This window comes from Ursus maritimus, unplaced genomic scaffold (genome assembly GCF_017311325.1).
Source record: "Ursus maritimus isolate PB19 unplaced genomic scaffold, ASM1731132v1 scaffold_11, whole genome shotgun sequence".
NCBI classification, from domain to species: domain Eukaryota; kingdom Metazoa; phylum Chordata; class Mammalia; order Carnivora; family Ursidae; genus Ursus; species Ursus maritimus.
Window position 1 is genome coordinate 17,748,859 of NW_024423453.1, and position 25,817 is coordinate 17,774,675.

General features: G+C 36.2%; 1 long non-coding RNA gene across 1 annotated transcript in view; it reads left to right on the plus strand.

The window, feature by feature from the left end:
• The window catches only part of LOC103661821, a 39,603-nt gene that overhangs the window by 486 nt on the left and 13,300 nt on the right, over positions 1-25,817 (plus strand). Inside the window, exon 2 of the long non-coding RNA XR_568282.1 lies at positions 2,105-2,217. This is a non-coding gene — a long non-coding RNA (uncharacterized LOC103661821). The remainder of the gene's footprint in view (positions 1-2,104; positions 2,218-25,817) is intronic.

Here is a 25,817-nt window from a genome sequence, read left to right on the forward strand (position 1 = left end):
AGAGCGAGATGGCTTACCTGAGAATTTAGCACGGAGGAATTAGTGCCCCAAATGAAAAACCTGAATAATGTAATTATCTCTTTGGGTTTAATGTAAATGCATAGCAAGTCTGTTCTTCCATTTTTCCGTGAGGAGATTAAATTTATGTTAAATAACCAGTTTGGGTTGAAAATCCAAATTTGAGAACCCTAATCAGACTTTGTCTCAAGTAGAAATATTTTCATCTGGAAAGATTTATAGGCAGACTGACTTCATATTTTATTAGGAAGCACCCTAGCTCTAGCCCCGAAAGAGGCCACAAAGCCCGCTGAGCAGTTTGGAGGCTGAGAATAAGGAAATCCAACACTCCCGGCCTCGTGCAGCTACAACAACCGTGGGCAGACGACAGCATTGACAGGAGGGATGGAGGGAGAGAAAAAACATCATTTTCTGATTAAGGGTAATTCTTGAGAACTCTAAAACCTCATATTTCTGTTTTGCAATATGGAAAGCAACTCTGTATCTAAAATAAATTAGCGACCGTCCAGACAGCTTGTCAAATGGATTCTTCCTTTCCAGAGAATTTTTTACTATGTTCTTTTTGGGGAAGTTCAAATATTAATGTTGTTATTGCTTCTATAATGATCCTTTATCAACTAAGATTTATCAAGCACATACTATATTATAAACTATGTGTTAAGTAACTTCCATTATCTCATTTAATTTTTATAATTTTCATATAAAGTAAATATTAGTATTATTCCCATTTCAGATGAGACAAAACTCCACTTCTATTAAACTCCAACACCCATGTCATTAAATCTTACTACGCTCTGCTTCCTTTTTTTCTACTTACTTTGCTTTCTCTCTTGCAAGAGGAATTATGTTGCATGTCATTGTTGTAGTCATTGAAGGACCAAGGCGGGGTTGGGGGGATATAAATAGATTTATTGACCATCAACTTTGCACCAGACATCACTTGGGTGCTTTCCATACTGTATTTCACTTGACGTCAACAACAATCCAAGGAAATTACCAGAACTTACTACATTACACAAATAAGGAAAATGATTTTGTGAGTCTATCAACTTGCGTAAGGCCCATCAGTTACTAACAATGGAACTGAAATTTGAGGAAATATTTTACTCCAAATCCTAGTAGTAGAACTATTGGTTTATATGTTTTCTCCCAAATTAATATTACACATATGTTTGTATCAAGTATTAAAATACAATACCATACGATTTCACTCATATGTGGAATTTAAGAAATTTAACAGATGAACATGGGGGAAAAAGAGAGAGAGGCAAACCAGGAAACAGACTCTTAACTATAGAGAGCAAACGGAGGGTTGCTGGAGTCGAGGTGGGTGGGGGATGGGCTAAGTGGGTGATGGGTATTAAGGAGGGCACTGGTTGAGTTGAGCACTGGGTGTTGTATGTAAGTGATGAATCACTAAATTCTACACCTGAAACTACTACTACATTGTATGTTAAGTAACTGGAACTTAAATAAAAACTTGAAACTATAAATAGATAGATAGATAGATAGATAGATAGATAGATAGATATGCACTCCTTAATATTCTAACTCTGTATACATTGCTTAGATTGGTCTATTTTTATTAATGTTTTTCTCTAACAAGATTGGTAGATTTCATCCATACCCTGAGACCATCTCGTTCTGCCTGAGACCATCTCATTACCAGATATTTTTATTTATTTTATATGCTATCTTGCTTCATAACAGTGACCACAGGAAGAAGCTTCTATATCTTTTACACAAAGAAACGATACATTTGTAAAGAATTGACAAGATAAAGAGGTTTGGACTGGGGGGAGTAAATCGTGAAATAGTAACTAGGAAGATAAGTGTTAATTTAATGAAGTTTGTACTGATTTCTTGACTTCAAACTCCCCATCTCTGGTGAATGTCTTCCTTCGGGTCCTGGGAGGGTACCTCTCACATGACCTGTTTTAGGCAAGAGGGAGAGACCTTCCTGCTTCTGCCATTTTCTCAAATTCCCTCAGCTTAAATATTCAATATGCCAAGGTGTCATATTTTGGGGTAGTGTGTTCTGAACCCCATCACCAACTTACCTTGTCACACCTGTTCCTTCTTCCAGAAACCACAGCAAAGACGTGGCACACAGCTCATTTTCTCCCTTAACCTCAGGACTGAACCCAGAATCTCCCCTTGGTGGCCCCGCGTAACTTGCTGAGTTCTTCCTATGGAACTGTAAGTATAACAAAATTTTAAAACTCTTTCTGGTTTCTCTCTTTTGATCTGCATCACCAAGACTCAGCCAAGGCAACATGGGTAAAACACCTGGCATCTACTCATTAGAAGCCTGAAGCAACCCTCTCTGCCACCAGTCAGGACAATTAAAAATGTTTCCAGACATTGCCGAATATTCCCCAGGGCGGGGTGGGGTGAGGGGACATAATTGCCCTCAGTGGAGAACTATGGCTTTAAAATATTCACCTTCAACCTCTGACCTTCGGTGGTGCTTTCCAGACATCCCTTATCTCAGCTTCTCCAACAATAGCTTAAGCACTGAATTCTGAATTAAACTTATTTCTGACTTATGCAGAATAGCTTCTGTTTTCCTAACCAAAGCCGACTGAGAGATGTGACATTGACTGATAATTTTTTTTTTTTTGGCATATGAGTAATCCAAAATGTATTTAATCTGCTCATGTAAAATATGTACATAGAAGAACTTAAAATTTCACATGGTTTTATGGCATAACCTATTCCTTTCCCAGATACTTTTTTTTTTCAATATAACAGAATCCTTACTTTTAAAAGAATATTATTTTAATATTTGGAAAAATACCCATGTTCTACCGTTGATTGTATTTGAAGGAAAATATGACCTATTTGGCAAGGTTATTTCTTGGGAGATAGCTGCTGGCTTTTATTTTTAGAATATGTTTATGCAAGAGTTAGATTATAATTTACCAAAATGGTAAGTATGAAAAGGCCAACCAAAAATAAAAGTATTTGATGTGGTTGTGGTACAGATTATTTTGTACTATGGATGCATAAGTAAGACACATAAGAGAGAAAGTAGTATTTTCCTTAATTGTCAATGGCCTAACTGGACTAGAGCCAAAAAGAAGTAAACGGAAAGAACTAAGGCTTCCATGCTTCTTAAACTGGGTCAGATCTAGTGGACGTTAGATCTTACTGACAAAACAAACAAACAAACAAACAACAAACACCCCCCTTCTCATTTGTCCCTTGTAATTTCACCACCACTGCAGTTCGATTAATCTTCCCGCAGATGATAGCTATAAAATTTTACTTATTTATACATCTGTGAAACTTTGTGGGCTTTGAAATTCTCCAATGAAGGGTATTAGAGAGGCGCCAGGTAACAAGAGATACAATATAAATCTTGACTGAATGTTTCAAAGTATAGAATTTCATGCCTTTCTTCTCCCATCTGTACTCTAATCCTGCCTCTAAGAAACAAAGCATCAGGGGCACTTCACAGTGTGGTGCAGAAAATATAAATAAAACTTTAAAAAAAAATCTCTCTTCAGTTAAGTCGGCACCCACTGAAGTCATGCCAGCCTGTGAATTACAGTTTGCTGAGGCTTTAGAAATGAGGATAAAATTGCAGGATATTATATCCCATGTGAAATGAAGAAATGTTTCTCCTCGTATATGCCATATATACAAAATAATACTCCGACCTAAATTGATTTGCTTTTTAAAATATTCTATGTCTCTCGGCTTCCCAGATCTTTCATCCATATTCATCAGTCTGTTGTGCAAATTTTATAACATTCAAGCTGTGGACTGAACATGACACTAACCACAGTTCTGGGTGTGGTTCTATCCTGACCTGGGAGCATATGCATTTCAAGCTTAAGAAAGAGAAACAATTGCAACATGTTAACATTTACTTATTTGTTTTATCCCTGGAACCTGTTAACATATTAGTTGCCACATGCTTGTTGTGGGTATTACAGATTCTGAATTTATAAGAATGCTATAAAAATACCATAACATGAAATCTCTCCTCCTCGTAGCATAAACAATTTCTTGGCCTTTAAAAAATGAAATTGTAAAGGTATCAATTGCATTTGGCTGAACATTATCTTTTCCTCTTTGTCTATCTGAAAAATATGCTTTGTGTTACATCCCCTATAAATCCTTCATTCCTAGCCCTGTCAACTGAACTTTCCCTTTTCTGTTTTAATTTATTTAAGAAATATTTACCAAGTCTCTACTATGTAACTGACTGTCTTTCTTGGGTTTATTAAGAAAAATGAGACATAATCCGTACCATAAAAGAACTTACGCTTTAGTGTAGGGGATGAAGAGTTGGCAGGAGAATATTTTGATATATCATCCATGGCATTTTCCCCCTTCATGTGAGTCACGCCTTCCACACAATCCAGACATCATGTATTACATCAAAGAAGTGATGTTACATCAGAATCAGAAAAAAAAAATCACTATTTTTTTTTTTTGCAGACCAAATTTCTTTTTTTTTAATTTGAAATACAATTAACATGCAATGTTATGTTGTTTTAACATACAGTACAGGAAAATGATTCAACAATTCTATTCATCACTCAGTGCTCATCACAGTAAGTGTACTCTTAATCCCCTTTATCTATTTCACCTATTCCCCCTCCTGTTCCTATTCCTCCTCTCTGGCAAACGCCAGTTTGTTCTCTGTATTTAAGAATTTGGTTTTTTGTTTGTCTCTCTTTCTTTTTTTTTTTTTTTTTTGCTTTGTTTTGTTTCTTAAATTCTACAAAAATGAAATCATATGGTATTTGTCTTCCTTTGTCTGATTTATTTCACTTAGCATAATACTCTCTGGGTCCATCCATGTTTTTGCAAAGGCAAAATCTCATTAGATTTTACAACCAAGTAATAATTCATTGTGTGTGTGTGTGTGTGTGTGTGTGTGTGTGTGTGTACCACATCCTCTTTATCCATTCATCTACTCATGGACACTTAGGTTCTTCCATATCTTGGCTATTGTAAATAATGCTGCAATAAACGTAAGTATGCATGTATCTTTTTAAATTAATGTTTTTGGAATTTGGGGGGTTAATACCAGTAGTGGAATTATTGGATTATATAGTAATTTTATTTTTAATGTTTTGAGGAACCTCCATCCTGTTTTTCACAGTGGCACCAATTTGCATTCTCAGCAACAGTGCACTCGAGGTGTCTTTTTCTCCACGTCCCTGCTAATAGTTGTTATGTTTTGTCTTTTTGACTCCCGCCATTCCGACAGGTGTAAGGGGTTATTTCATTCTGGTTTTGATTTGTATTTCCCTGGTGATTAATGATGTTGAACATCTTTTCATGTGTTAAATCAGAAATCAGAATTAGAAAAAAATATTTTAATGTCAAACACCTAGTCCTTAAGAAGCGTCACAATATAGAGAGCACAAAGGAAAGAAATTCCCTTTTTTCTAGCCTAGGTTAAGTTTTCTGGGAGGGATCTAGGAATAAGTAGACATTGTGAGTCCCTCATGTAAACTGCACATGTAAATTAACACTCACAAAGAGAAATCGTATTCTGAACCATAAAAGGAACAAACAAAAAAACAAAAAAAACAAATTTAAAAGAATTAAAAATATAATTTGGAACAAAACTGAATTAAACAAGAAATCTCATAACTGGAAAATCCCCAAATATTTGAAAATTAAATAACACATCATTGTATAACTAATGGGTCAAAGAGAAAGTCACACAGGACACAGGAAGTTAGAAAATATTTCTAATTGAATTAAAATGAAAACTCAATATATCAAAGTTTGTAGGATAGACTTTAGATAAAGTAGTGCTTAAGGGGAAATTTATAGAATTGATTGCTTATATTTTTTAAAAAAAATCAATAACTGGAACTTCTATATTAAGAAATTATAAAAAGAAGAACAAATTAAACCATATGAAATCAGAGGGGATATAATAAAGATAAAAACAAAAATAACAATAGGGAAAATCATTTAAACCAATAGCTGTTTTTTTAAAAGAGATTAGTAATTTTGATAAACTTCTAGTCTGACGAACAGAAAAGAAGACATAAATTACAACTATCAAAAATAAAAGAGGTGACATCACAACATATTCTACAAACATTAAAACACGAACACTACCATACTAGTTTGCTGAAGCTGCCATGACAAAGTACGATAAATTGAGTGGCTTAAACAACGGAAGTTTATTGTCTCACATTCTAGGGACTAGAAGTTCAAGTTCAAGGTATCATCAAGGATCATATTCCTTCTGAAGGTACTAGAAAGTATCTGTCAGGGCTCTCTCCTAGTTTCATAGTTTCTTGGCTTGTGACAGCATAACTCCAAAAGCATAACTTCCCATGGTCATCTCCTTCTGTGCGCATCTGTCCAAATTTCCTCTTTTTGTAATAACACCAGGTATGCTGAATTAGGGACATAACCTACTCCAGAATGACCTCATCTTAACTACCTCTGCTACTAATCTATTTCCAAATAAGGTTACATTCCCCTGCACTGGAGATTAGGACTTTGCTCTGGTTCCAATGTTTGTGCACAACCCTCCCACCGCACCCTCACATTCATACTTTGAAATCCTAACCTCCAAAGGTAATGATATAAATAGATGGGGTTACTGGGAGGGACCTAAATCGTGAGGGTCGAGTACTTTTATAAGAGACCCCATAGAACTCCCTGGTCCCTTCCACTGTGTGAGGCTACATTGGAGAAGTCTACAACCCAGAAAAAGATCCTCACCGGGCCAGGGTGGCACTGACTTCTAGCCACCAGAACTGTGAGCAATACATTTCTGTTGTTTGCAATCGACATATTTGGTGGTATTTTGTAATAGCGGTCTGAATGGACCAAGACGGACTTCAACATAGGTATTTAGGAGATGTAATGCAAGCTATTACACACATTATGTCATCAATTAAACAACTCAAATGAGATGAAAAAATTCCTCTAAGGGCATAAACTATCTAAGCTCTCTCAGGAAGAAATAAATAATCTCAATAATGCTATATCTCTAAACCAAATTAAATATGTTGAATTTGTAGTTAAAAAACTTTAGACAAAGAAAAACCCACACTCGGTTAGCTGTGCTAACAAAGTCTACCAAATATTTAATTATTTAATATTTTTATAAATTCTACAAATTGTTCCAGAATAAAGAAGAAACATGTTTTTCAAAACACTTTGTGAGTGTTACTCGGATGCCAAAACAAAGCAAAGACATAAGAAAAAAAAAATTGCAGGCCAACATTACTCATGAACTTAAAAGCAACATTTTTCAAAAAGTGTTACTAAAGAATTCAATAATATGGGGCTCCTGGCTGCCTCAGTCAGTTAAACATCTGACTCTTGATTTCAGCTCAGGTCATGATCTCAGGGTCCTGGGATCAAGCCCCATGTCAGGCTCAGGTTCTGTGCTCAGTGGGGAGTCTGCTTGAGGATTCTCCCCCTGTCCCTCTGTCCCTCCCCCTGCTCACCTTCTCTCTCTCTCACACACACACGCACATCAATCAATCAATCAATCTTTTAAAAAATTCAATAGTATATAAAAAGGATAATACATCATATCCAAATGAGGAGTGTCCTAAGAATTCAGTTTGTTCAACATTCTAAAATGATATAATTTACACATAGCAGACTAAGAAAAAAACATGAAATTCTCTATTCAGGACTAGTCTTACAAAATTCAACATCTATTCGTGGTACACATTCTCAGAAAATAAGTATGTATATGCATTGCAAAAATATGTGTGTGTGTGTGTGTGTATAATTAAAATTCTCAAAACTTAATAATAAGAAAACAATACCATTGATAAATGGGCAAGAGATTTGCATACTTGCCCAAAGAATATATATGGATCAAAAATAAGTACAAACATTGAAGTCATGAGATACTACCGTACACCCGGGAGAAGGGAGTGCTCGGCGGGGTTCAGAGCAACTGGAACTGGCCTATGATGCCAACAGGAATGCAAAATGGCGCCGCTACTTCAGAAGACAGTTTGGCGATTTCTTAGAAAGTTAAACAAAACTACCAGATCAACCAGCAAACCCATTCCTAGTTTTTCACCACATAAATTGAAATGCTATGCCCACAGCAAAGCCTGTACCGAAGTGTTCACAGGAGTTTTATTTATAACTCAAAACTTAAAACAACCTGTATGTGTCTCAACAAGGAATAAATAAACTATTGTATGTCTGCATAATTGAGTATTACTCAATAATAAAAAGGAATCAATATTCTTTTTTCATTCTATTTTTTTATTCAAGAGTCAACAGTTTGGATGACTAGCTCATGCATTTTGCTAAGGCCACATACTCTATGATTGCACACTATATGACGTTCTAAATAAGGTAAAACTGTAAGAGCAGAATTCATATTTGTTGCCAGGGACATTGGTGTTTGGGGAGCAGTGTAACCCCAAAAAGGAGTTGGGGAATTGGGGAGGCCGAGGGAAGAGGAACTCGTCCCAGACCATCTTGATGGTGGTGAGGATGACCACTTACACACACATTTGCTGAACTTTGCAAAAATGTGCGGTAAGAATGGAAAACTTTACAGCAAATGAATTATATCATAATTTCTTAATTAAAAATAAATTATTAGAATATAAATAATGAGCATTCAGATTAGTCCTGTTCACAAAGCACTACCCCAGTGCATAGTCACTGTGCTCACTTGGCTTTTCTACGAAACAACCAACTCCTAGAGAGTAGAGATTTTGTTTCATTGTCTCCGTTCCCCAGCTTCCAGTACAATGTCCAGGAAGAAAGCAAAGTTCTCAATAAAAGTTTGTCACCTATATGAATCAAGTGGCTCAGTTGAGTGTTTTAAAGCTCAACCAACTCATCTGATTGACTGCTTCTACATAATCAGTATCAGAGAAAAATTAATATTGATACAAAATAAAAAGACACTCTACATGTGGATGATAGAGGAGCTAAATATAAGAATCCCAGTGGCGCTTGATGAAAGGTTTATTACAGGCGTAGAGCATTTACTTTTTTCAAAAAATTCTGGACCTGTGACATAAGATTGACACGATTAACACTGAAGGGAAAAATGGCTGCAGCTCAAGTTAGGACCTGGGAGAAGTGAAATCGCATATCTTAACATAAATCATCAAGACCCTAGGAGGTCTAAATGAGGTTTTTCTTACAGCTAAAAAGGGAGGAATCACTCAAACACAGAAAGAAGCAGTAGCTCTCCTGGGAAGGTGATAAGGAAGAGTCTGAAAAGCTCAAGCAGACCTGAGCCTTGAGGAAAGGATTTTCAAAGGCTTTTTATTTGAAGCAGCTTAAGCGCAATGGGGTCTGGTGAGAGTGTCCGTGCGCCAGCTGTCCTCTGCCTTCCTAGCAGTTTGATGGGCCGGCTTGTGCCTGGAGCCCAGGGCTTTCAGATGCGCACTCAGGAGCACGTGCAATTTCCCAGGCTCATTGGCGGACAGAAGTAAGAGCAATGTGAGTCAGCTTCATCAGCGTGAAGCGCTTTAGCGTCTCTCTCTGGAACCACCGATGAAAGAGGGGGAAAAGATTCTAATTGGTAGACATTCAATAAATTATTTGTTGCAAGAATAAATGGATGAATGAACGAATCAACGAGTGACTGAATAAATAAGCAGGGCTATGCTCTGGGTCATTTGGTGCTGAAAATAACAGAAGCTAGGAGATGAAGAGTAATGATGATTAACTTGTGCAGAACGGCCTTTTAGAATTCAAGCCTGCTCTTCTCTACTCCTCCTCGTATACACGAGGATTTTGCAGGGGCAGGGGGTGCTTCATTAGCTCCTTCTGTTTCTAGTTTCCAAATTCTAGATAGATTTGGCCTCCAGGAACGCTTTTCTGATGCTCTCTCACTCTCTGCATTTATCTTTGTCTTTCTTTTCTGTAAATATATTCTCTTTCACACAGCTTTTTAGAAAGAAGGCTCATACCATTACATGCCCATAGGCTGCTCTTCTGTTTTATTCTTATGATACAAGGAAAACAATATAACGCACTTGCTTTCTTGGTATTTCATTAAAGATTATATCCATGATCTAGGTGATAGAATTTTCATTCTTACAATTTTACAATAAAATAGAGAGCAAAACAGCTCCTTTTTACTAATTTACCAACTCTGGGCTCTCATTTCTTTTATCAAGAAAACAATAAAGGATGATGACAGAATACATACACTTGGAAATACTGCCCAAAGGAAATTCCTTTTACCTCATTGTGAGCCAAAGTTGTGCCCATATTAGTATGGCATTAAACACAAATCAAGAACTGAAATAAAGTCAATACCTTCTTGAGAAGCACTGGAAATACATGGCAAGCTAGATAAACTGACTTTGATACCATCGAAAACTATAGTAAGTTAGATCTTCCCAAAATAGTGTTCGTGTTGTTCACTACTGGAAAATAGGAGAGCAGGAATGTGATGATTAAACTAGTGAATAGAAAGTCTTTAGTTCTATTCTAATTTTATGTCTGTCTACTTGCATTACTTTCATAAGGAAGTACAACAAGAATCCTACAGTACAATTTAAGAAATTTGGTAGTATTTGATTCACTTAATGACTCATCGTGGATGACTCACAACTTGTCTCTTCAATTCCCTTCCATCGGAAAGTAGATGATAAGCTTTGCAGTATACTTATCCCATAGAGCTATCAAGAAAGTTTAATGAAAAAAAATAACACTTTGAACTCACTGAAGTGTGCTATAGAAGAGGGAAATATACACTGTATTTAGGAAATTTTTATCTCCAAATATTTTAACCTATGATTAGATATTAGTCAGTTGAGTCAGTTGCATTTCTAACTGATGGGTTGTATTACATGTAGATATTGGCATTCCTAAATTTAAGCTTTTAGCATGATTTTTCATGTTCAGGTTCTCGTAATGACTTAAAGAAGGAAGTATTAGGTTAAAAAAAAGTGACCCTCAGAGATAAAAAAGTCCAAGTCACACAACTGGCAAGTGATAATTAACCAACTGTAACTGTTTTCTCCAAGTGTATCCATCTTCAAAAGTAGTGAATGAACAGAATTATCAGAATAATCTGAGGAATACCCTGGTTTTAATATTGTCTGGCCTTTTATATGGTATTTTTGTTGGTAAAAAGTTTATTTTTTTACATTTTTACATTTTACATTACATTACAGTGGAGCAATGATTCAACATATACATAAGGGCATGCAGGATTACCCTTAGATCCCCCCCCCCTTTTTTTTTTTCTGGTAATAGCATGCTTCCACATTTAGAGTACTGATTAAAGAAGAACTCTGGAAGATTCTTGTGTTTGTGGGTTGGTTCAGCACATAGTCTTTTCTACAAGGTTCATCCCCACTGGATCTTTGACCTGTTTTCCTGAAAACCCAGGAGTTTTCTTCCAACATGACTCACCTCCAACAGTGGAAGAATCAGGCCCACTCTTTCTTAAAAGTATCATCTACAAGTCTGCAAAGAATTTTACTTAAGTTTTACAAAATTTAGGTAGTCCAATTCCCAAAGACAGAAAGCATTTCTGAATCCAAGGCTAGCAAACAAACTGCAACTCTTACAATTTCCAAAAAGGGATACAGATGGATTCCTGCTAGGTAGCATCCTAAAATGATGAATACAGGTTTCAGGATTTTTAATGTATATATCTGATGAAAGCTGATGACACCTTATTTTGCTAAATTTGGACAGCACAAGGATTTAAAAGGTTTAGGGAGAATTTCTGACATCATTATTAAATGGCAAAAAATCCTTACTATATCCATAATGCTTTGGATCATAATCACTTCCTCTGTCCTTTTATGGGCTCAGATTTTCAAGTTTGGGTTTCATAACATTGATCCTTCTTGTTTTTAATGCTGCAAAGATTTGAGGATTTTTTTTTCACACTGTGTCTTCTCAGTAGTTCACTGCCAAAAAAATTAGGCATGTGCTAGCATTTAATTGGCATTTACATAAAAAATGGATCCTTTAAAAAACATACATGGATGCGGGTTGGGGCTGAAAGAGCTCCCAGTTGCCAAAGCTGGAGCAATTTGAACAAGAAAATAAAGTAGCATTGGATTATAATGCAAAGTATAAAATAAATAACCATGACCTCACACTGATATGAAGAAATTATTGATTAAATTAATAAATAAATGAGGGAGAAGAGACGAATCTCCTGTTTAGAATTCCAAATGATATAGATACTTCACCTTAAAGGAGTTAGAGTATTACTGTCTACTTCCTAAGTGCAGGCTTTAATCCAAAAGTGACTTCCATCCAAAGGGCGTAGGAAGGAGAGTGGGGGAAGGAGTAACCTTACAGTGGAGAAACCTACAAGCCTACTTCAGCCATGAGATCAAGATCCCTATAGCAGTCAAAATCATGTTGATAGTGTGTAGTCTTCATCTGAAATGATGAAAATGGCACTTCACCTCTGTGGTCTTCCCCCTAAAACCCATAGCCCAATCTAATCACAAGAAAAACACTGGACAAACTCCAATAGAAGAACATCCTCAGTATACTTGACCAGCACTCTTTTAAACTACAGAGGTCATCAATAACTAGGAAAGTCACAGCCTGTTACATCCTAAGAGAAAACTGTCACAGTCTAAATGTACCCTAAGGAGACATGAATAATGAAACTTAATGTGTATCTTGGATGGGATTCTGGAACAGAAAATGTATTAAAAATCAAGGAAAGCTGAATAAACTCTGGAATTTAGTTAATAATTATGTATCATTATTGGTTCATTATTTGTAACAAATGTACCATACTAATGAAAAGGTTAATAATAGGTGAAACTGTGTACACGGTACTTGATTTTCTCAATTTTTCCTTAAATCTAAAACTGTTTTAAAAATAAAATCTATTAATTAAAAAAAATTGGGTCATTTGATTGTGTTGAGAGAGTGAAACTAACAAAATACTTTAAACTCTGGGGAATTTGAAGTCAGAATATTCCACAGTGAAGTAAGACCCTACTGATCAGATGACAAACTACTTGAAAATCAAGTCTCCTTGTTATAAATTGTTATCAACTCTTTGTTCATTATTTTTAAAACCTTTATAAATATGTTTTTGTTTTAATTGTTACAAGATTATAATATAGTGACATTACAGGTTATTTTAAATGGAATGGAATGAATATCTCCTCCTTGAGACTTTCCCTTACATTACTTTTCCTTAGTTCTTTCAGTCTTTACTTATATGCATATATTCACAAGGTTGTCTTAAGTTTAGAAATGTCTACCTAGTTCACTTACATTATGCGTTTTTCTGTTATATGTCCCTTCCTTATAATTATTAATTAAGTGGCTGAATAAATTCCTTCCAGTTCACTTAAAAAGCAAATTATTTATGAAAACTTAAATATAGGGGACACCTGGGTGCTCAGTTGGTTCAGCGTCTGCCTTTGGCTCAGGACATGATCCCAGGACAAGATCAAGCCTCATGTCGGGCTCCCTGCTCAGCGAGGAGTCTGCTTCTCCTCTCCCTCTGACCCTCCTCCCTCCTTGTGCTCTCTCTCTCTCTCTCTCTCTGTCTCAAATAAGTAAATAAAATCTTAAAAAAAAGAAAAAAGAAAAACAAAACTTAAATAGAAACAGAATGAACTGAAGGAAAGGAGCATGCTATCATTCAGGAGTGAATTTTTTCTTTTGACTCTTGAAAATAAGGGTGAGTTGGTCTCTTTCTAAGGTATTTTTCTTTTGTTTTTCACTTGAGTTAAGTTTCATTAAACTCATTTTCTAAATAACTAAGACAAAAAAATTCAGAAGCAGTGATGGTTTTATGTACTATAGACATCAAAATATTTGTGGTTACTTTGAACTAGAATTTTGCTACTCTACTAAATAATACTGTTAATCTCCAAAATATTCTTGTATTATTAAATTGCAGGGAAGGTAGTCAACTTAGAAATGTAGTAAATAAAAGAAATGAATAAGACAGATAAGGTATTAAACCAAGCCAGAAATACATCCTCAAATCTGTGCTTTAAAAAAAAATCATTGGACATTTATTCATATTTAGAACATACAGCCTTGTGCACACATTTTAATTGGGATGATATATTGTATTTCAATTCTTAATTATCTTTCTCTTGTTTTTCCATACTATTTATATAATGGAGACTAAAACATTGGTCAACTTCTGAATACCAGACACATACTTATTTCAACATACAAACCAAAATATTTATTTTGCAGATCTTCTTTGCAAGGCAAAGTTTTTTAAGTGCAGCTTTTATCTCAATATTGGATGCTTTAGAATTTAAAGAACATAATGTATGAACCTTAATACTTTTGTAATATATCATACAATTTTATGCTGCTGTTAGTCAAGGGCATTTTCACATAACCTTGTAATTTTGCAGAATTTATTAAAAGAATTATACTATTTTTTAATATTATGTGTAAGGCCCTCTGATGGGAGTTTTTCTTTTTATATATTATTCTTTTAAATCTTGCAACAACCTTGTAGCACCAGTACTGTTTTACAAATGAGAAAGCGTAGGTGGAGAGGAACTAAGTGACTTGCCCAGATCATTACTAGACAAGTGATTTCATAACAAGCTGTGGGACTTAAGGGCTTACGCTTCAGTACTTCACTAAATTTAAAACTTTGAATAATAAAAGTAGTTCTTTCAAATTAAAAGATTATAAAAAGGCCCTGAAAATGTCTGGGCCTCCTGAATTCCACAGATCATTGCCAAAGAGGTTTTGTCTTTGTGACTGGTCAAAGAGTGGGTTTAATAACTCACTTCAGGTGGTGTAGTCGGTAAAGCATCTGACTCTTGGCTTCAGCTCAGGTCATGATCTCAGGGTCGAGAGATCAAGCCCCATGTCAGGCTCTATGCTCAGTGGGGAGTTTGCTTCAGTTCCTCTCTCCCTCTCTCTCTGCCCCTCTCCACTGCTCACTCTCTCTCTCAAATAAATAATCTTAACAAATAATAATAATACAGTGTTACATTCAGTCTCCCTGTTGGTCAATCTCACAGCACACAATCTTTTCCTTAATTACACTTGGCACACTGTTAAGTTCTATTTTGATTTTTTTTTTATCTCCCTGAGGGTAGAGATCATATGTGTTTTGCTCATTTTTCTATCCATATATCTTGCTAGGTACCTGGCCAGAATGAGCCATTTCGTTTATTAGGACACGTTCAACTTCAAATGACACAGTTATCTTACTGCCAGTTCTTAGCTGATATAGTCCTTTATTTATTTTATTTAACAAGACTGGAGCTCCATGGGTTTGAAGGAAGAGTTTGGTAGCTCAGGGATGTCAGTACACTGGCTGAGCATCTGCGTGTGTGTTAGGTAATAAGTGCGAGTACATTCTAATTTGAAATATAAGAAGAGGCTGACAAATTGTGTTCCAGAGAATGAAGAACTGTGGAGTGGGAGAGAATCATGGAATCTTGCCTAGAGAAGTGGCATCAGAAATCAGATTGTCTCATCCACCCTTGTTTTGTTTTTTTTTTTTTTAAGATTTTATTTATTTATTTATTTGAGACAGAGGGAGAGAGTGCATATAAGAGAGCAAGAGCATAAGCAGGGAGAGAGGCAGAGGGAGAAACAGACATTCCACTGAGCAGAGAGCCCGATAAGGAGCTTGATCCCAGGACCCTGGGATCATGACCTGAGCCAGAGGCAGATGCTTAAGTGACTGAGCCACCCGGGTGCCCCATCCAGCCTCATTCTTAAAACATCACTGGCAAGTTCCTGTGGAAGACATCCTGAGCTTCATCACTTTCAATCAGTGTCCGGAAATGCATTACCTTATAAGTAACCCATCCCGTTCTTGAAAAATCGTAGTTACGCCAGCATAGATATTCTTTGCTCTCATACATTTCACCAATTCTCTGACCCTTCTTTTTACTGTCTAAAGTCTTGTGACTTCTAACCTTGTCCCTGTGCTGCATTACCTCTCTCACATGTTTGCAGACACATTAAATTTCCTTTCCCCTTTGTCTTTCTTGACATTTCTTGCACAATCTTTGGCTTCAATCAATCCTAACATCTTACAGAAATCTTGAAATTAAGGGACATAAAACATATATCAGCCTGGAGACAGTTCATTACTATATAACTATGGGAGAGCTTCTTGATCATAGAAAAAAGATGGAGCAAACTCTGAACTAAGTTAATGAGATAGTTTTTATAGGGATAAAGCACACACTTTTAGATTTCATTGGATTACATGTGATTTAGCTGAATTTTCACACATAGATGCAACTCAAATTTTGATGAAAAATTTTAAAGAAGAGAGTGATGTCTCATTGATGCACTTAGAGTTGTTTGGGGGTTTTAGCTAGAGAGTACAGACAGATTTTGTAGCCAGTAGATAGAATTTGTAGTGTTTGGTCAGTTGAGCTACTTCTAAGCAAGGGACTTGAACTAGAAAAGGAGATTGCTTTCTTATTCCTTTAACAAATGCATAATGATTTTTTAAATGGTAGGGGACGGTAGGAGGAATGTCTCAATTCCAAATATTTGTACTTTCATATTTCACACCACATTTCCCAACATCTTTATTTTTACACCCAGCCTGCTGAAATATGGAAAGGATGAAGCCAATACTGAGTTGTGATTTCAATCTCAGCTGGGCTTCTCAACACTGTTCCAGAAACTTCTACATGTCCCTGGCAGAGCTCCTGTTGTCCAACAAAGTTATTCAAAAATTTTAAGTCTTTACTCATGTTCCTCACTAAAGTTCTCCATATTATTATAAGAGAAAAGCAGGGTTTGTCATTCATTGAGAAAATTAATGCTAAAGCACAAAATTCTTGTACCTCATCTAAAAACAGTGATTTTTATCCTCGCCATTCTCAACCTGGTGCCCCCAGTCTCAGAGGAAGAGGGATAATATCACCCATTGGTGGTTATTGGGATCCCTCCCAGTTTCCACCTCAGAGACCTGACTAAACCAAGTATATCTTCTCACATAGGATCTCAATCCCTTCCTCCACATGAGATTTCCTCCCACCACATATATAATTGCAATCATGTCTCTCCTGTTTTAGCAACTGTTTATACTTTGTCTCTGATTTGATTACTTAACCTCAGTCTTTTGCCTCCACCATTCCTCTGAAATGATCTTGATCAAGGTCGTAAAGGAATTGAAACCAAAGTGCTTTTCATAATTTATTGCTCAGTAACATTTTACAGTGATGGATCAATTATTGTCTTGAGACTAACACCTCTTTATGATAGGGTGCTAGTAGTCTCTTCATTCATCTGAGAAGTACTTTCTAAGCACTTACTTTCAGCAAGGGACTGTCCTCAGCACTTGGAATGTATCACTGAACAGGATAGTTAAGTATTTCTGCCCATGTGGAGCTTATATTCTACTGAAGGAAGATAAAATCAGTATGTATAATGAATAAATAACTTTATAGTATTTTAGAAATTAAGTTTCATGGAAAAAGCAATTATAGCAGAAGGGTATCAGAAGTGTAAAGGATGAGATTAGCTGCTACATTATATTTAGTGGCCAATGGAGGCAGTCTTGAAAAAGTGAAATGTGAGAAAACATGAAGGACATGAAAGAAATATCCAAGAAGAAATGTGGAAAGAAGAGCATTCTAGAAAAATGGAAAAGCTAGACATACCCCCTATGGAGCATGCTTGTGTGTTGAGGAATAACAGGAACGGTGTGGCTGGAGTGGGCTAGGCAATGGGAAAAGCAGGGAGGAAAGGTCAGAGGGGGACTGGGGCCAGAGGATGTTGAAATTGTTAGGTCATTGTGGGGACCATGGTTTTTCCTTTAAATGAGCAGAGGAGTGATATGATTTGACTTTGGCTTTAAAAGGGCATTCAGACTATAATAAGAATAGATTATAGTGGGTAAGACCCATTTTGGTAATCCAGTGAGAGATGACGGTGGCTTGGACTGGATAGTAGCCATGAAGTGGTCAGATTCTGGCATTTCTAAAAGGCTGAGCCAACAGAATTCCTTGCACATAGATTTTAAGAGAAATCAAGAGATCAAGCATGAACTGAGGGGTTTTGACCACAGCAATAGGAAGAACAGAGTGGCCATGAAATGAGATGGTGAAAGCTTCAAATAGAGTAGAGTTGACATAGAAGATCAAATCCTTCTTACATATCTTCCTGGATATGTAAAGTTGACATCTGGACATGTTGAATAAGCAGTTACACATGAGTCTGGAATAAAAAATGTCATCTGAGCCAGAGATGTGTATTTTGGAGTCATCAGCCCACAGATGATATTAAAAGCCATGGAACTATATGATATCACCAAGAGAGAAATATACATGGAGAAGAAAAGAGGACTGAATAGAGCCCCAGGACAATGCAACGTCACATGTCAGGCAGAAGAGGAGAAGCCAGCAGTGGAGACTGGGTAGAGGCAGCCAGGGAGGTAAGAAGGAAAGCACAGAGAATGAGGAGTCACAGAACCCAAGAGAAGAAAGTGTGTAAAGGAGCAGTGAGTTAGAGTCCTTGATTTCAGAGTCCCCTGTCCATCTTTCTCATCTCTCAATATGACTTGATTGAGTTGACAGTTTAGCAGATAAATCACAATCTTGGCTCTTTGTGTTCTTGGGGGCAACTAAAACTTTCAGGTGTTTTCTTCATTTAAACAGACTCTGCACAGGTATGGGTGACAGTGGTCAAAAGGTCCAAACTTCCAGTTATAAGATAAATAAGTCCCGGGATGTAATGCACAACATGGTGACTATAGTTAACAATACTATATTGTGCATTTGAAAGTTGCTAAGAGAGTAGATCTCAAAAGTCTCACTACAAAAAAAAAAAAAATTCTGTAACTATGTGAAGTGATGGGTGTTGAAAAAATTTAGTGTGGTGATCTTTTCACTATATATATATATAATATGCATATATTATATATATAGTGAAATATATATTATATATTATATATTTATGTTATATAATTATATATTTATATTATATTTTTATGTATATTGACAATATGGTACTGAAAACTGGGACCATAGGAAATCCTGGAAGTGGAGGGGCACCTAAAGCATCCACAAATGCAAATGTTAAATGCCATATCTCCTAGCGTTTAAGACTTTTTTTTTTCAATTTCACCTTTTCAAAATGAGTGTCTTGCAATTCATGTGTATGTATTTGATATGACCATTTCATATGATCCTACAAAAGCTGTTTTCAAATTGATGATGAATATTAAACCAAAGTAGTTGCATACTAGAAGCAAAATATTCTTTTTTAAAAAAGATTTATTTATTTGAGAGAGAGAGAGAGAGAGCACGCACGCATGCACACAAGTGGGAGGGGCAGAGGGAAAGGGAGCTCTCAGGACCCTGAGATCACAACCTGGGCTGAAAACAAGAGTCAGATGCTTAACCAACTGTGCCACAGGTGCCCCATAGAGGCAAAAATGTCTTGCAGATCTTCTCTAGGGACAGTAATAATGGCTAAAATTTATTAATTTTAAGTGCCATCCATGCTCCACAATTAACAGATTAATTATCTCATTTAATGCTAAATGCTATATTCTGAAGTAGAGAATGTGGTTGCACCAACTTATACATGAGAACTGAAGCTTCACAAAGTTAAGTTACATCCCCAAGATTATATAATTAGTAAATATGAAAGGGAGAAATTTGTCCAGATCTTTGTGACAAGTCTGTGCTCTCAGTCACCATGTAATCTAAGTCAGTAAGACTAAAAATCCTTATAGGGACATTTAAAATCATAAAGAGTCAAAGAAGTACTAATGTGTGCTTCCTGCCATCAAATTTCCAATTGACCCACGAGTAATAATGTCTTAACATTACATTGCCAATTTCCCTTTAAATTTATGGACCTAGAGATAAAGGGTATTTTTCTCCTTCTCCCTCCAAAATTTTTTCACCTATTTACTTCTGTGGAATACTAATTTTAAATACAGGGTTTAATTTATATATTTGTAATTGGTTTATTTTATACATACCGCTATACGTATACACACACAAATATAGATGAATTTTTATATTCTAATTATCCTCAGAAGAGTTCTCAAGGCTCCTTCTTATGTTGGTACAGTCTATGTTTACTGTCCACCTTTATTCTTCGGCGATTTCAACTTTACTGTAATAGCTCATATGATTCTGTGGCATAATGTAAGTCAAATCCTTCAAATGGAAATCATCTCCTATTTAGTGCTGTGAATTTTGTCACAAAATTGTTGATAATTTTGTTATAAACATAAAGTTATTGTGATTTTTCTATTACTGTACTATAAGCTGCAATTTGGTGCCTTTGTTTAAGTTTATGATTGTGGGATGCTCACCAGACAGAGTAGTAAGTTTTCTTAGAATACAAGGCTAACGCAGTTTTAGATAGTCGATCCAAAAGAGATTACAGCATAACTCAAATTCTCATTTAAAAGTAGAAAGTAGCCTATGTTTACATTTTATTACCTGGCATTTACCTTCTAATTACAGTTATCAGTTATCATATGTATAGTAATTTAAAAGTAATATGGCTTTTATGCCCATGGCTCAAATCTTCTACATCATTCAATGGAAAAATTGCTACTCAAGGCATAGAGAAAGAAATGGGTATATTTACAGTGAAGTTTTTCTCTTCATCTAGATTTTTAATTATGGGGTTGTAAATGGCATTGTGAGAATAACCTCAAGCAGTTACTAAAAATAAGCATGCAAAACTAGCTGGTTTTTCAAATATGTCAAACCATTTCATCTGGAAATACAGATGGAAACTGTAGGATTTCCATTATTCTGCAGTTAATTCTTCCAGGTTTACTTAGAAATAGTCCAAGTGTGGCCAGAAGAAGATGTTCTCCTTTTTCCCCCCAAATTTAATTAAATTCTTTTCAAGTATTGCAATATTTTCACTTAAAATATTGTTAAATTGACATCTTAAGGAAACTATTATGAATGAACTCAATAAAATGTAGGATTTTTAGTGGCCTTTAATCTTTGGACTCAAAAGTTCGAGATAATTGAAAAGAGAAAATTAGATGGCATTTCCTTAGAAGCAGCAAAAATAAACATCATTGACTCTACCAGTATGCCAGTTATAGATCTAAGAAAGCATATTTACTCTTTGGATACACATTCACTTAAGAACATAATAATTACTAAACTGGAATTCACCACGTAGAGCCCAGAACCCTTTAGTCACTAGGAAGGTTATATTGAAAACAGCCAACCGTGACCACTTTGAAATTTTCTGGGCTCATGAATGATGAATCAGCCTCTAGTTTTATTACTATACTTTATATGATGATTCTTTTTTACTTACACTAAAGATTCTATAATTGATCTACATTGAGGTGAAATTTTTATTTTATAAAATGTATTAGCATAATTTGAATATTTTAATATTTCACTGAATAAATCAAGGTCAATATAAAATATTAAAAGAACAGTCCAAAGATTAATCAAAATTTTAGTTCTCTGTCAGCATGGTCTATTTATTTCTCCCTCCATCAGGTAAGAGCAGAGTCAGCTGCGAGAGACAGAAAGCTCACAATAGCAGCAGGGGAAACAAGATAGATGTTTGTTTCGGAACTGGAGCCTTCCTGGCCCGCCGTTACCAGCTGCTTTACATCTTGTTGCATCTTCTTTTCAAATAACTTCCATTTTATGGTCCATGATAGCTGCTCAGGCCCTGGCAATCACATTTAGTTTCAGTCAGCAGAAAAGAAAAAGAGACAAAGACATGCCTCTTTCATTTAAGAGAAGCTGCCCACAAATTCTGGTCACGATCCATATAAAAAAAAAAAAATGAAGTCACCTGTTGATATTTAATTGTAGATGAGGGTGGAAAATGTATTATTTATTCTAGACAGTCATGTGCTCAGCTAAAAATCGGTTCTAAAACCTAAGATGGGGAGAACAAATGTTGGGTGACAACCAGCAAGATCAGCTGTATAAGCTTTTTGTTTGTTAACTCTAGGTCTGCAGCACGTCCGTGGCAAACTCTCCCGCCCCCACTGCGAGAGCCATTTATTATTCAGAAGTACATGTTCATTATGTGACTTTGTCTACATACTCATCCCTTCTAAAACAGGCCCAGGTGCTGAAATGGAAGTGATTTTTTCCATGCAGAAATTGTATTGAGTTTATCTTAGTAACATTCACACACCCTGTCACATGGGCTCTCTGACTGTCCCCTCCTTCCTCCCTCTGAATCTTTGTGCCGCAATTAAGAAAGACTTCTTGTTGTCTGTCAAACACCAAGCATACTTCAACATCAGTGCTTTTGGTATGTCTTCCCTTCTGACTAGCATACATTTCTTCCAGTTATTCGTGTGTCTCCAACCATTACTCCTTTCAGTTCTCTACTCAATTGATGTCTTACATGAGAAGTCTTTCCTTAACTATCCTAAGTGAAAAATAGAAGCCCCTACCCAAGATACCATACTCCCCTCAGCTTTCTCCGCTTTTCTCTAGAGCAGATACTATCCGATGGCATGCTACATATTGCTTTGTGGATTGATTTGTTTATGGCTGTCCTTCCATGAGAATGTAAGCTCCATGAGGGGAGGGGCGTTGTTTGGTTCACTGTTGTATCTGGAACAGTGCCTGATATGCACTGGTGCTTTAAAACTGAAATATTAAATTAAAAAAATATTGAACATCTTAGAGTTCTTTCAAAGTCCTTGAGACGACATGGTCTGATCCTGCTTATCAACATCTTCAATGAAGGGATATAAAACATTCTAGGTTTGCTTCACCATTTGTTTTGGAAGCATTAGCCGAGTGCTTCAAAAGACAGCTAATGGAAATCACCAGACTCATCAAGTTGTATCCATTGAATACATATAGCTTTTTGTATGTCAATCATACCTCAATAAAGTACTTTTTAAAAATCACAGTATACTATACTGTTTTATACATAAGGACTAGAAAATTTGTAATTATAAGTACTTCCTCCATATGTGACTGTTGGCAAAGAACATAGTTATGGAAATTTTCTAGTTGTAGGTGTATAATTTTTACTATATGTTTTATGTCTATACAAAAATCTAAATAGAAAATCCTAAAACACTGAAATAAAAATGAAAAAATGCAATAAATGTAAATAAAATGGAAAACGGAATAATATGGAATGGAAATACGGGATAAATGGAATAAATATCTGTTGAAATTATTTTCTGTATTTTTTTCTATAGTTTATGCTTTAGAATATAATTTAACTTTTAAAGAATAGTAACAAATTCTGGATTTTTTGTTGTGCCATACACAGGACTAGATTCTTTTTTTTTTTTCTTTTTAATTTTATTTATTTGAGAGACAGAGAGAGCACAAGCAGGGTGGGGAGATGCAGAGGGAGAGGAAGAAACAGACTTCCTGCTGAGCAGGAAGACAGATGACAGGAGACCGCCTGTATCCCAGGACCCTGGGATCATAAGCTGAGCTGAAGGCAGATGCTTAAATGACTGAGCCACCCAAATGCCCGTCTTAGTGCCAACTACTATATGTCATTTAAATAAAAATAAGCTAAAATAGGAATTGATAAAGTAGCTAATGGTATCATTATGAAAAAAAATTTAAGTATGTGTTGAGTAATGATAGCTAGATATAGTCATTTTAAAAAGTAGCTAGAGCCCTCAAGTGCCACCTTCCCTACTCTTCCTCAGTGCTGCCTGCAGAGGTGGCAGCCATCTGTTACTGGGCATCATGGATGCCCTCAGACCTCTGGTGAAGCCCAAGAGCATTAAAAAGAGGACCAGGAAGTTCATCCAGCACCAGTCAGACCAATATGTCAAAATTAAGCGCAATTGGAGGAAATCCAGAGGCATTGACAATAGGGTGTGCAGAAGATTCAAGGGCCAGATCTTGATGCCCAACATTGGTTACAGGAGCTGCAAGAAAACAAAGCACATGTCCAGTGGCTTCCAGAAGTTGCTTGTCCACAACATCAAGGAGCTGAGGTGCTGCTGATATGCAACAAATCTCACTGTGCAGACACTGCTCACGATGTCTCCTCCAAGAACCACAAAGCCATTGTGGAAAGAGCAGCCCAGCTGGTCATGAGTCACCAATCCCAATGCCAGGCTGCACAGCGAAGAAAATGAATAGACAGCTTTTGTGCACGTCACGTTTGTGTTAATAAAACCATAAAACTATAAAAAAATAAAAATTAAAAATTAAAACATTAGAAGTATCCAAAAAGTGTCAATTGCTCCTTCTATGTTATGAAGGAGGGAATGTTCTACTGAAAACTATAATGATAGATTCTTTGCTTTATCTTATTCAACAAAATTTAGATGAGTTTGTAGTTGAAATTGTCACTAAACTTGGAGATGATCCATGTAATAAAGGCTAACATTTTTATTGCTCCCTCTATGCCAGGTGCTATACTTCGCTTCAGTTGATCTCTTATTAGACTATTATGCTGCATTACATGTGGGGAAACTGAATCTCAGCTAGGTTAATTGGGCTACCCAACCTCATACAACCAGTAAGTGGCAAAGTTGAGGGCAGAATCCTGTTTGACTAGACCCCACAGAACATGCTTGTAACCACTACTCCAGGATGCTTCTTATGGAAGGTAATAGCTCTCCCTGAAAGCAGAGGCTGAGAAAGAAAGTAGAAGCAAAAGGGGTATCTGGGTGGCTCAGTCATTTAAGTGTCTGCCTTCAGCTCAAGTCATGACCTCAGGGTCCTGGGATAGAGCCCTTCATCAGGCTCCCTGCTCAGTAGGGTGTCTGCTTCTGCTTCACCCTCTCCCTCTGCCCTTCCCTCCACTTGTGCTCTCACTCTCTCTCTCAAATAAATAAAATCTTTAAAAAAAAGAAGGAAGTAAAGGAAGAAAAGGAAGGAAGGAAGGAAGGAAGGAAGGAAGGAAGGAAGGAAGAAAGAAAGAAAGAAAGAAAGAAAGAAAGAAAGAAAGAAAGAAAGGGGATTCAATTGTTCCATAGTCTATAAAGCATATCGAGTCAGGAAACCTGAGTTCAACCCTGGCTCCATCAATAACAAAGTATGATTTTGGTTCACTTAGATTTTCAAGTTCTAAAAAATGGGATGATGGCATTAAATAAGGTCAATTAAATATTCTCTAATATTCCCTGGCTCCATAGTTACATGAATTATTGTTTTCAAAAAATTAGTGCAGGGGCACCTGGCTGGCTCAGTCAAGTGGAGTTGTAAGTTCAAACCCTATGCTGGGTGTAGAGATTACTTACAATTAAAATCTTAAAAAAAATAATAAAAAGTTATGTTCAATACCTAATAAAGTGACCTATATTGGCAAAAGAAATCTGAATGTTTAGATAATCACATGTTTAATATGAGTCAATTGGCTATAAACTGGTTGCTCAAAACCAATGAATCTTTAAAATTCATGAATATTCGGAGTATATCTAAAAAACAAGAAGTGATGGTCCCACTGAATTGTGCATGGCTCAGACAGTACTTTCAGTGTCCATTAAATTCTGGACCTAAGAAAATTGGTGATCTAAAATTTGTTGAGTTGAAATTTCAGAAGCCAAGTCGGGATATAGGATTCGGGTGGGACTGGTCCAAAACTCTGAAAGGGTGATGATTAATTTTATGGGTTGACCTGATTGGGCCATAGGGTGCCCAGATATTTGACTAAACTATATTTAACTATTTCTGGTGTGTCTGTGAAGGTATGTCCAGATGAGATTAGCATTTGAATTGGTAGACTATATAAAGCAGATTGCCCTCCCCAATGTGGATGGGCCTCATCTAATTTATTGACGACCTAAGTAGAATGAAAAGCAGAAAAAAGGGGAATTTGTCTCTCTGTCTTCCTGCTTGATCTGGGTCATCAGTCTTGCTCTTCTCCTGCCCTAGGGCTGAGACTTACACCATCAGCTCCCCTGTTCTCAGGCCTTTAGACCTGGACTGGAACTAATCACCAGT